The sequence below is a fragment of the Trachymyrmex septentrionalis genome, unplaced genomic scaffold, assembly GCF_001594115.1.
Source record: "Trachymyrmex septentrionalis isolate Tsep2-gDNA-1 unplaced genomic scaffold, Tsep1.0 scaffold16, whole genome shotgun sequence".
NCBI lineage: Eukaryota > Metazoa > Arthropoda > Insecta > Hymenoptera > Formicidae > Trachymyrmex > Trachymyrmex septentrionalis.
The window spans coordinates 2506547-2518731 of NW_017304758.1; positions in this window are offsets into that span (position 1 = coordinate 2506547).

Sequence of the window (12185 nt, forward strand, 5' to 3'; positions counted from 1 at the left end):
TTTTGTGAAAGTTTTAAGGTACTTAACAACAATGACAACAATAATAATTATTATAATCATATTGTTATTAGTTCTCCTACATACTTAATGATGACGATATTAGTTTGTTACATGATTAAATTTGCACCGTACCGACATAATATGCTTTTATTTAGTATTAGGCCGTTTTAATATCCATAATTTAATTTATTCACGTATCATGATTTAATAAAGCCACTTCATAATGTACTAAATGCCTTGAATTTTGCATGTCGAGTGCGCGCTGCGATTTTGACGTAACGCATGGCCGAACAAACGCTTGTACATGAAATATAATCTCATTTAGCGCACGGTTGTCACGATATAGAACGATGAGCTCGTCCTGTCTTAACATATGCAACTGTGTGAGCAGTGTGCAGGGCGTTGTCATGCGGGGCATTTTTCATGAGATAAATGAGATAAATGAATAAACGGGAAATTTTAATTATATATATAATGATATGTGTATGTGATGCGAATGTAATTAAGTGATAATTTTTTATCATATAAACTTGTCGTATAAATGAGAAAGGTTTTAGAAGATATCGATATCAAAATAAGAGGCATCGTATTCATAATTCTACACAGTAGGAACCATGTTATTTTAGGAATGTAAAAACAGAAAAATTCGTTAATATAAATTTATTAAAAGAGCCATCCGTTACTTTTTCTGAAATTTTCTGAAAGTTATAAGCGGTAACTCGACAGTTGGAAATATCGGCGTGATCCAAAATAAATTCGAATTTATCTTTGCATTTCGAATCTTTCATCTATCGTCATCGTGAGATATTTCTAACAATAGTTTGAAAGGAATGATATGAATTTCGTGGTAACCAAAGAGCTCGAATAATCAATTTTGTTCATCCTCTTTCGCTACACCCCACCACCCACCCTTGTCGCAGCTTTTTTTCCCCATCATCTGGAACGTTGCCGGATGACCCATGGCAGTCTCGACCCATAAAAGCCGAAATAACTCTCGGACCGGACCCCCTTCGACTACGACGGCGGACAATATCGAAGAAGAGGAAGGAGGTCGGGGGTGGATGGGAGTGTGCCGACAACGTAGAGGAATCAGAGAGGGGGCGGGCGGGGGGTGGTAGAGGGCTCCTGTAATAAATTCGCAATTTCCTTATTACGGGTAATGCTCCGGTCGGTGGGTGCGCTCGCATAAATATCCCGAGTTCCGGTGATCCCGTGACTTCCGGTCAGCCGCAATGACTTACGCTGGGTCGCGACGGATGAAGGAGGGTGAGGAAGAAGAGGCGAGGGGGTAGAATCGGGCGCTCGGTCGCCGGCCAACGAGCCAACCATTCACCTCGACCATCCCCCCGCGTCGGCTAAAGTTCCGTGTGCTCGTTCGCGAAAGAGGGCGACGCTCGCGATGGAATTTGTCCCCGGCCTCGGTTCCGCCCTCGGATGACCACTGATAAATTTAGTAGACTCCTCTCTTTCTGCTCCGGCTCGGTTTCCTCTGTCGTACTCGCTCGTATCCGGTTATGCGCGCGTGCTCCTCATTTTCCGCAGCTACCCCTCCCCTCCTCCCCCTCCCGTCCTTCACCTTTGTCCCTTTCCCACCTCATCCTCGCCATTTTGTCGAAACAGTGGGCTCTAGACGATTTTACTCGACGATTTGAATATTATCGACGGATATCCAAATATAGATGTATCTATCGTTTCATTGATAAAAATTTTTCATCTCGATCTCTTTCTACAAGCCTTTCTACGTTACATAGGAGAACTTATTATTATACATTTGTCAAGTAATCTTATTTAATTTAAAAAAATTCGCAACGTCAAGGTATTCGAAGGTAATAACAATTATATGTAATCGTACAAAGGACAAAATATTCATCCGATCAACTATGTTCGATTGTAAATGAGCGAAACGACGATGCGGCTGCTGAATGCGACAGGGATTCCATTAGATTATTTCAAGCAATTCGGTGAGCATTTTTCCATAAAATGCGGATATATCCCTGTACGCGTACCTCTTCCCGATATGCCAACGATGCTGAGATTCTCGCCGCAATCTGTTTCCGTTTATCGCGGCCGTACACGCCCGGTCGCGAAATCGGGGATCGTTTCGCCCTTGAAAGATACGGCATTTTCCGGCTTTCCGTTCTTAAGTATCCGGTGAAATGATACTTCTTTTTCCGCGAGATCCCGGCCGTTAACCCCCGCGCCGGAGACGGTGTCGGAGAGAGCAAGCGGGTCTTACGCTCCAATAAAACAAGCAATATCGCGCGGTGTCCCGTGCGCCCAAAGGGGTGCCCTGCTGAGGTTATCCCGCCGCCTGGGGTTCGAGGGGACTCGCGAGAGGAAACGGGAAAGAAAGAAACCGAAAGTGAGAGAGTGAGAGAGAGAGAGAGAGCAGCGTATATTGCTCTCGGATCATCGCGCCTGCATCGCATTAACGGGGATGATATCACCCTTTTGCACACCCACGTGGACGCGCGCGTGCGCGCATATTCTTCTTTGTACAATACGGACTGACGTATGGAACGCGTACGCACTACGCGGCGGACTTCCGTTCAATGGGACCTCTTTGTGTCGCCGTCGAAATGCGGACTTCAAAAAGGCTGCATTCTTGAAAGGTGAAATAAGATGGGGTATTCCGGATATGCGGTGTCGTACCGTGACCTGATTAGTATTCGTAATTCGGATATTTTACGTACGTCACTTAGAGTCTTTACAGATGATTGCGTAAAGTAATTGACGCAAGAATTCATTGGGTGATATCATCGATAAGTGACTACGAAGGACTTGAACAATTATTGAGACTTGAATATATAGAGAGCGTAGCTGAGCAATAATAAAAAAAAAAAAAAATGAAATTGAAGCCAAGTCGCGCGTCACAGCGAGTTTTTTTTATTTAAAATTAAATTCACACAATATATTTTGGATTTATATTCATCCATTGTTAAAATTTGAAATATTAGGTAAAACTAGAGACAAACTTTTTAAAGACTTACCCGCAGTAAGATGCATCGTTCGAAGGTTCTTCTTTGACGGTGGAATGGAAGGTTGAAATAAAGTCGAGGGAAATTGACAAAAAGTCTGATCAAACGGTTTCGATCAGACTTATTATTCGTCACGAGCTGAATACAGTTGGGACACGTTGTCGCGATGCGTCTCATTAAAGGACCCTGTCGTGCAATCTATCTATATGCGTTCCGCGAAGCGATAAATGCCATCGACACACGGGGACAATCGCGTTGACGTACCACGAGCATTGATACCCCTTCGGGGGTTGGTTGCCAGGAAGGAAGGAAAGCGGACTGGAGAGCGACGGGCGGGCGTAGCGATAAAGGCCCGATCACGCGTGTAACGCGCGGATTATTAATCGCGGAATAATTTGACGCCCCGGCGACAGAGCTGGTGCGGCAGCGCGTTCTATGCGCCCTTCTCTGCGTATCTCCTCCTTCGTCGCTCCGTCCTTCTTCGTCGACCTTCCGCATCGGCTGATGTGCCGAGTTATCGGTCTCGCAGATTTGCGCTAATGTGTCTTCCGATAGTTCATAACGTCGGAATGACGCGAGAGGGAGACCCTGCGAATCCCCCATCCTCATCGTCACCGTCGTCACAATTCGCAGTACTGTAAACTCGTAAAGTTATCCGTCGTACTTCGAATCCTTCCAGGACCTCGAGGATTCACTGGCACTTCGTTGTTCGCAATTCTTAACGTTTAACGGAGAATGGCCAACACTCCAATGAATACATTTTCGTCAAGGTATTTTTTTCAGTTTTATATCATATATCAGATTATTGAGCTGTTGAGTTATTTCACCTGCATTGTTAAGGAACCATTAATGAGTGATGATGAATTAGCTATCGTTTACGATCATTTATGAAAGATGAATGAATTAATTAGCAATTGACTCTTGACGTTAAGCTAAGTCTCTACGCGGCATCTGGCGCGATATTACTATTATCAGACATACATTTAGTAGTATCGGTGAAGCGTACACAGCTTTCTTAAGTGCGGGCCTCATAGAAATTTCCTGCGCGAAATGAGTTACGTTACGGTATAATCGCGTCTTTGAAAAACGAAACGCGAACTTTGGTCCCGCGGACTGTCTGTCGAACGTTGAAACGCTTAGAACGCTTAGGAGGAAAAGGTCGAACGATCGGCCGAAATGGTGGACCCCGAGAAATCCCGTAATACGAGCGCGCGGAGCAAGCGGGCGAGTAAGCCGGCGAGAACGTGGAGTAGCTTATGTTTAATGGAAGCTTTCTCTCATCGTCTTTTCGCATCTTCTTCCCGCTCCTCTCTCGCGTACCCGCGAGGCGTTGTTGGTGGCAACGACGTTGACGCGAGATGGTAGTGGTTGTAGCGGTGGACACGTCATTTATCTTTCACCCTACTACCCACCACCTCCCTGAGCCCGCGTGTCCGCGTTCTCTACCTCACTTCACCTCCTACCTCCTACAGCAGCTTCACCGCGTGGCGCCATCTTGGGCACTCCCACTATCTCCTCCTCCTCGTCCCTCTTTCCTTCTTTCCCGCTCAGGCTCCGTCGTCGTCTCGATCGTGAGAGGAAACCGGGACTCGCTTCCCCCTTTCCTCATCCTCCGCCTCTCTTTCTCTTTGTTTCTCCTATTTTTCGTCTCCTTCCTCAGCGCCTCCATTCTGCGCTCCCGCTCTATCCGCCCACATCTCTCTTTATTTCTCTTTCTCCTTTATCCTCTTACTTCTTCCCATTACTTCTCCTCCGTCTTACCCGTTGAGAATATTTTGGCAATTATTCCGCGGCAGACTCCACGTCTGTTTTTTTCGAAATGCCAAATTGTAATATTTCGTGTTCGTATTATTTGCTTTTTTTTCTTTCGTTAGTCATCCTCATTCCAACATCAACAAATGCAGTGAATCTAATTGTAAAAAGCTGACTAAAACGAATATGATGTCGCGACGGTTTCCTCCTTCTACTTAATAGTGTTTTAATTACAGGTCAATTAAGGGGACATAAACATATAAGTATAGATAATGCTACTGGCTATCATCAAGAGACCCTGAAGTTTGAATCGATTCAATTGCTCGTAATTAATATATAATTTTCTATCCGGATTGCGTATTGAGATTGTGTTGGACTAATTGTGAGATACTATTATCCGAATATTCGAGTATTAAACGATAGTTGCTTGGAGTACGAGTATGAAAATGAAGTTTCAGGAAAAAAAGTATACCCCTTCGACCTTCTGTAAGATCGTGAATGTCATCGTAGTTTCGATTTGCAAGATATAAAAATTCCGTACCGAAGTATCTCTGAAGATCGTTAAAAGCACCATCGACTGGATACGGCCGCTTCAACGTGCAATTATAGAGGACGACGTTCTCTTCCCCATTTTTTTTTTTTTTTTTCGTTTTTTAATCTGCTTGGAACACGAGGTTACCGTTAATTACGAGCGTGCAGGCACAGAGAGCACTACGAATTTCGAATTACCCGTGGATAGGCTTTGTTCTTCGCTTTGCCATTGTGGCGCTCTCCCCAATCCACATCGGTACCAACCCTACCGTCACCATCGCCCCAACCACTCCCGACGACGGCAGCTTCAAAACCATCCGCTACCTACCGGCAAGCGGGACGCAAACGAACTTTCGGTGACCATTGTCGATCGCAGGGATGCGATGCATGGTTTTTTATTTTCATGCGTTACACGCGGCATACATCTATGCGGTAGGATTAAATGACGATTGTGTTACGATCGTTAACAAGTATCGAATATGCGGGATTACGATTAACTGGCACAAACTATTTCCATTTTATCTGTCGAAAACGAAATATAAGGCGAAAATTATTTTCCTTATATATATTTAAACATTTAACATTAATTTGATTATTACACAACAATGTAAATTTATTTACATTATTCAAATTGCTGATGAAGTAAACCTGATGAAAAAATAATACAACCATTTTGTATATACAATATTACGTTTTAACAATTGTCTAACCGAGTAAAATATTTCTCGATATCTTCTTCGGTCTCTTTCTTTTCTTTAAAAAAAATTAGTAACGATTTGAAAGCACGTTATATTAATTAGATCAAAATAAATTGCAGCAAATTGATTGTTTAATATTTGGGTTTGTAAAATGACCCGCATCTCTAATTCATGATTACATCATTCATTCTTAAGAATAAACTCGATAAGTTTGCCAAGATTTTTATGGGTGCAGATACACAGTAAAAAAAACATGTTAATTTTAAAATTTTTTATTCCAGGAGGCTCACTCTAAATTTTAAGTTAAAGTAATTCATTTGTCTCGTGTTATTTATTGACAAACTAGTCATATTAAATAACATTTGACACAATACTTTACATTTATATTTGTTATTATGACTTTAAGGGTGATATAAAAATAACATATAAAATCAGTAAAAATTACACAGAACAGTAGTTACAGTAACTTGTAAGAAATATTAATAGAATATTTTTGTTCGTATAATGTGAATGAAAAAAATTTGTACACTTTAACATAATTCTTCAGTCTAATCTAACATATCAACAGAAGTAATGTGTCAATATTGTTAACATAAAAATATATAAGTTTTAACATATAATGAAAATAATTTTTAACAATATAACATAATAAAATGTTACAATTTTAACATAAGAAATAGTAGAGTATGGATAATGGATTATGTTTATGTGTTTTTTGAAAGTGTAACTTTGACCGCATTATTGATTGCATCTATAAACCTAAATCTATGATGATTTTTAATAAGTATCATCACAATGTTTAAACTTATAGATACAATACATTTAAAGTTACACTTCCAAAAACACAAAAAATAATCCATGTTATCCACTTTGCGATATACACTCCTCAATAAAATTTTCGCAACAAAAATTGATATCAAAATTTCGCATGAATTCAAATAAGTGTAACTCTGCGAAAAATGGTCGTATTTAAAAGTTTTTTTTTTCATTCTTAAAATCTTAATCTTACATTCATATAAATAATAAAGTGAGTAAATTTATTTTATATAAAGAATTCTCCGAGAATTCTCGGATTGATGATAAACATTAAAATGAGATATAATTTGCATTTCACTTTTTCTTACAAATATACCGTATGTAACTCGCTTTCGTTTTGAATCGTTTCGAAAAGCACAATCAGGATCTTGCACGTTCTTGCAGAGGACAAAAGAGAATTGATAACGGATTAAAGATATTACTGTCATCTTCCATTCAATGAATAAACAAAATGTTGTATTGAATATGTCACTTGTTAATATTACAGATTTTTATGTTTTTAATATATTTACTGTAACTATTTTGAAGTGTAAATTACATTTTATTCCGGTTATATTAACATACTCGTACAAGTACTTTAAAAGAGCATTTACCTTTTGTGTTAAATTAACACATGATAATAATTATTTTAACTGAAGTTGTAATGGAATATTTGTAATAGAAAATTTGATTATTTTGTGTGTTAAACTTTATATGATTATTTTAAAACTTACTTTAACCTTTCTTAGAATGTTAACTTGACTTTAAGACATGTAGATTAATTGAAACAACTGTGTTAAAAACATTCAAAATAATATTCCATTTTTTAGTTGACTTACACAAATGTTATGTTACAAAAGTGACATAAATCTAACATATGAAAATGTTACAAAAATAATAACATATCAGTATGTTAATTTGTATGTTAATTTTACATTGAAGTAATAATCAAAATGTGTGTAACACAAGAAAATTTTAATATAAAGACGTAGAATTTTGTACGCAATCACTTTCGCTTGCTGGCAGCAACGCACAATTTTTTGGTGGCGCTGTAATGTCGACCACCAGAACACTCTTCGATGTACCAATAACCATTATGACATCTATAATACATGACACAATTACAATCATGAGGCATTGTAAGGCCGTTTGGGCATGCATAAGGGTCTCCCTTCAAAACAGATTGCAAGTCCGGATTGCAGCATTCACGGTCCAAGATACCAGGAGGGCGATATAGTATATTCCTATGCCGGACAAAAATCATATTGCCAAAATATTAGTCGCAATACGATCAAATCTAGCTGACTTTTATTACAATCGAATAAATGTCAGGTATTTATATAAATTTGAATTGTTATAAAAATTTCCCGCACATGTAAAAATATTATATATTTTATTTCAATCGGTTGTGTTTTGTTATCAAAGTTTTAAATATTTTTCAACATTCACTCTCCATCGCTTATCCTCTACTTGACTCGAACTTAAAAAACGTATCCTTCGTCCTGTTAACACCTCTTTGATTTGTTTAAATATGTGACTGAATCCAGGCAGATTAACTTTTATAAACGCATGTTATCACAAAGTGGTAAGGAAGTTATATTTATCGAAGATATATTTTTTTATCGAAGAAAGATTAATAATCACATTTTTTCATAGAAGAATTATTAAGACTGCCCCAAATTTAATTTGATTTCCATCAAGATTTGTCGATAAAAGATTTGTGATTAGTTAATAAGCCTCACAAGATAACCTTGTGTCTTTCTTGACGAAGATTTTTTTTCTTTTATCTCTCTTTCTCTGGTCCTTAAAAGAAATTGAATGATGATCTGAAAAATCACTTTGTATCTTAATAATTAGATTTGAAAGAAATCAGAATAAATCGCAACGATGACGTTGCAACGCATTTCTTACGTCTCAAAGTTTGAAATAATTATCCGGCAAATCGATGGACTTATCTCGCCTGTATTTATAATATCGACTCAAACCGTCGACGAAATCTATCGCGGCCCGACGGCAATTACCCGCGCTTTTGTCCGATCTGACGTAGCAGCGGAATCGACTGCTATGGTATCAGGGAGCGGATCTCGCGACGAGTCTACCGAGTTTTCCGAGTCCGAGCACGTAGCCCAGGGCCCTCTCGTGGAATATTAGCTTGGTAGCGGATTCGAGCCCGCATAGGGTCGAGCTTGCGAACGACAGACGTGCATACCGTATTAAGCCCGCGGGGGCTTTGCCCGACTACGTGCACGACGCGTACCGAGCCCACGTAGCTATACAGGGTGTGTATATCGGAGACACTCGAGCGCAATTCTTGCGCGAAGAGAGCGCGACCGCCAGAGTATAACCTCGAAAGAACGGCGATCTGCAGTGCGAAGAGATAGATAGCTCTCGAGCGTTGCTAGAGCTTTAACAGCTCGAATCGTCACATGGAACAATTTTGTACATTAAGTAGTCTTGGAATCATCTATCTGAGAGAAATTTATTAACAAGTAAACTTTTTTCGAGATCATTGGTAATTAAAATTTCTAAGTTATTCAAAGCATAGAAGTCTTATCTTTTTCTTCTTTTTTTTTTTACAGAGTGCGTGATTTTTTTCAATACTGCATGTATGCGCTTCGGTGGCGAACGAAGGTATGTACACGTACGTAAAATTGTCCGCGCGTCTCTCTCGCATATCGGTACGCACTTGGCAAATACTTCGGTATTCATGACGCCTGGTATTCGCCCACGGGATATGTACGTTCGGTCTGCTAGAGAGGTTCAGGCGGGAAATTCTGGACGTTCCCACTCGGGGACGGACCAATTCTTTTTCCGTAATACTATAGCTCGTGCAGTTCCAAATATACAAATCTAAGATTACAGGGAGGGGGGGGGGGGGAATTAATACATTTACAAAATTTCTGTGCGAGGAGAGAGGAAGAGGAATGACATTTTAAACGTCTGCCTTGTTACTTTTCGTATCCCGTGATTGTCTGACGGTTGTGTTTTTTTTTTCCCCCTCTCGCCACGACAATTCGGCTGTGACAATTCCGCGAGAAATATGTAAAGCAAAACGTCGACGATTTGCTCCGCTCTCTTTCCTCGTAGCGTTTCGCGCCTTCGTACTTGTCTGGGGAGAGATACATCCAGAGAGATCTCCCCGGCAGGAGACTTACGTACTTCCACGCTGGATTTACGCGCGATATATTTGTTTTAAAGTCCCGGATTCTACATCCGCCGTTCATCCCTTCGGCTATGACTTCGCCGTTTTCGTCCCGACTCTACCATACTCTGGCTGTTCCTCGTCCTTGTTTCTCATAGATCTGCTGTTCCTCTTTCTCGTCGTCGTGTATTTATGAGGGCGGGATGGCAAAAAGAAGGGAACACACGCGTAGGAGTTATGGCCCGAATAAGTGCTCTCGACCTGAAACAGAGGTTCTCAGAGTGGAAGACGGAAGTAGTATTAGAGTTTTGAAAAATGACGAAAGAAAGTGAAAGAAGAGTAAAATTGGATGGGAAATGAAAAATGTTCCTTGACATTGAAAAGGGGTGATTAGGAATAAGAGTGGCGTATTATGTATCGTTTTAAAGTAATATCCGCTTTTGTTCATTTATTTCAGGAAGATAACAGGGTAGAAAATGTCGTACGATTTTTTTTATAATTTAGGACATCTCGAAATTTTTCGTGTATCCGATACTGTCGAATGTGGTCCCCCCGTTTCAAAGTTGCACGTGGTTTCGAGAACCCCATCCGCCGAATTGATCGCGTGTTTAATCCGACCGGTTAAATGTTCACGTGGTCATGATAGGACTTCGCGATTGCCTTTGATGTCGATCGTCAGAGTACGAAAACCCGCCATTATCGAGATTGTTGGCGAAGCTCGTGCTGCAATGTAGCATAGAGGGGTGGAAAAGGCGCCGCCTAAGGTATGGGCAAGGCTTCGCGACAGTTTCGGCGTTCATTAAGCGCGAAGAGACACCGGCGCGCGCGAGATGAGGGGGCGCCATTGAAAACCGACTTACACGAGCCATGGCTTCGCTATGTCATTATTTCGAGAAACGAGAAACGTTACGAGAGGAAGAGCCGGGAGATTTATTGCGTTTCGCGTTGCAAGCTCCGCGAAGAATGTATACGGCCGTGGAAAGCAGCTGGCGTCTCGCGCTCGTGCGAGCAAACGGAGTAATATCGACAGTTGAATGGTTGCGAGCGGAAACGCCCCTGCGTGTCGGAAACGCGTTTTTGGAGGTGTTCGAAGCGGGAGATCCGGCAATGAATTCTGGAATTCGGCAAAACGCGAAGTAACTTGTGCGGTAAAAAAAATTCTAGCCTTACAATCTATATTTACTTCGACTAATTAACGAGATACTTAAATACAAGTGAAATTGCAAATGTCGATTGCGCTGATAAAATTCGTGCGAGGCGATAGAAAAAAATACACCATGACTATTTGTCGGAGAATAAAGAAACCTGTTTAGGGAGGATGCGATAATTCTGAAATATTTTCAAAAATTATACCACTTTCTTGTATAATCACGGTCGAAGACATGCGCCTCGAGGAATACCTTTCTTACTACAAAGTGAAGTCGCGAAGAGAAGAAAAATTAAGTAGAAGCGACGTTGCTGGCCGTATTGTCGGCATTGGCCAATTACCTTCCTTTCCCGCTGCGCTCTTTCCTTATCACTCGAATTTTCTGTCTAACCGTAGATATAGATGGGAATGGAGGAGATATACGGGGGGGGAGGGGGAGGGGGAGAGCGGAGGGGAGAGGAAGGCAGAGGAGGTCGCCAAGGGACAGGGAAATGGATGAGGAATAAAGTTCGCTCGCTTCGCCTCTCGTTTACTTGCCAGTACTTATTCGCTTTGCCCGTCGAGCGTCGTCTCCTCATTCAGCCAAAGTCTAATTAAAGTGCAGCTGCAAGTTAAATTAAAACACGATAATGTTGCCGTGAGAGAGGAAGAGAGAGAGAGAGAGAGAGGGGAGACGAGGGGATTTACCTGCTGTCGCATACCCTTTCCTTCTCTTCTTTCTCCGGTGACCGAACTTAAGCAGTTGCGTTCCAATCGTCCCGCACCATTTACGAGCTTCTCGAAGGAGTTTGGCCGTCGAGTTGTTAAACACTCGACTTTCGGGCGTACCGCTTCGCACGTGCGTCCTTGTGTTTTTCTCGTGTAAATAAAGTTACGGCTTCGGAAGAAACTAATTGCGCAATATTCATGAATGTTATAGCAGACGTCTTTCAAATGAGAAAAAAAGTTCAATCTAAGAAGCGTTCGACATTCGAGAAGATAATTCATAAATTTTTATCTCAATGTTTATTGCAGATTCACCGCTATTAATTATAAATTAATTCTTTTAATTTCTACTGCAATCTCCAGTGGAATATTTCTAATAATAGCACGATGACGTTAATGATCTTTAATAATGATAATATTATTCAGTCAAGAGACGA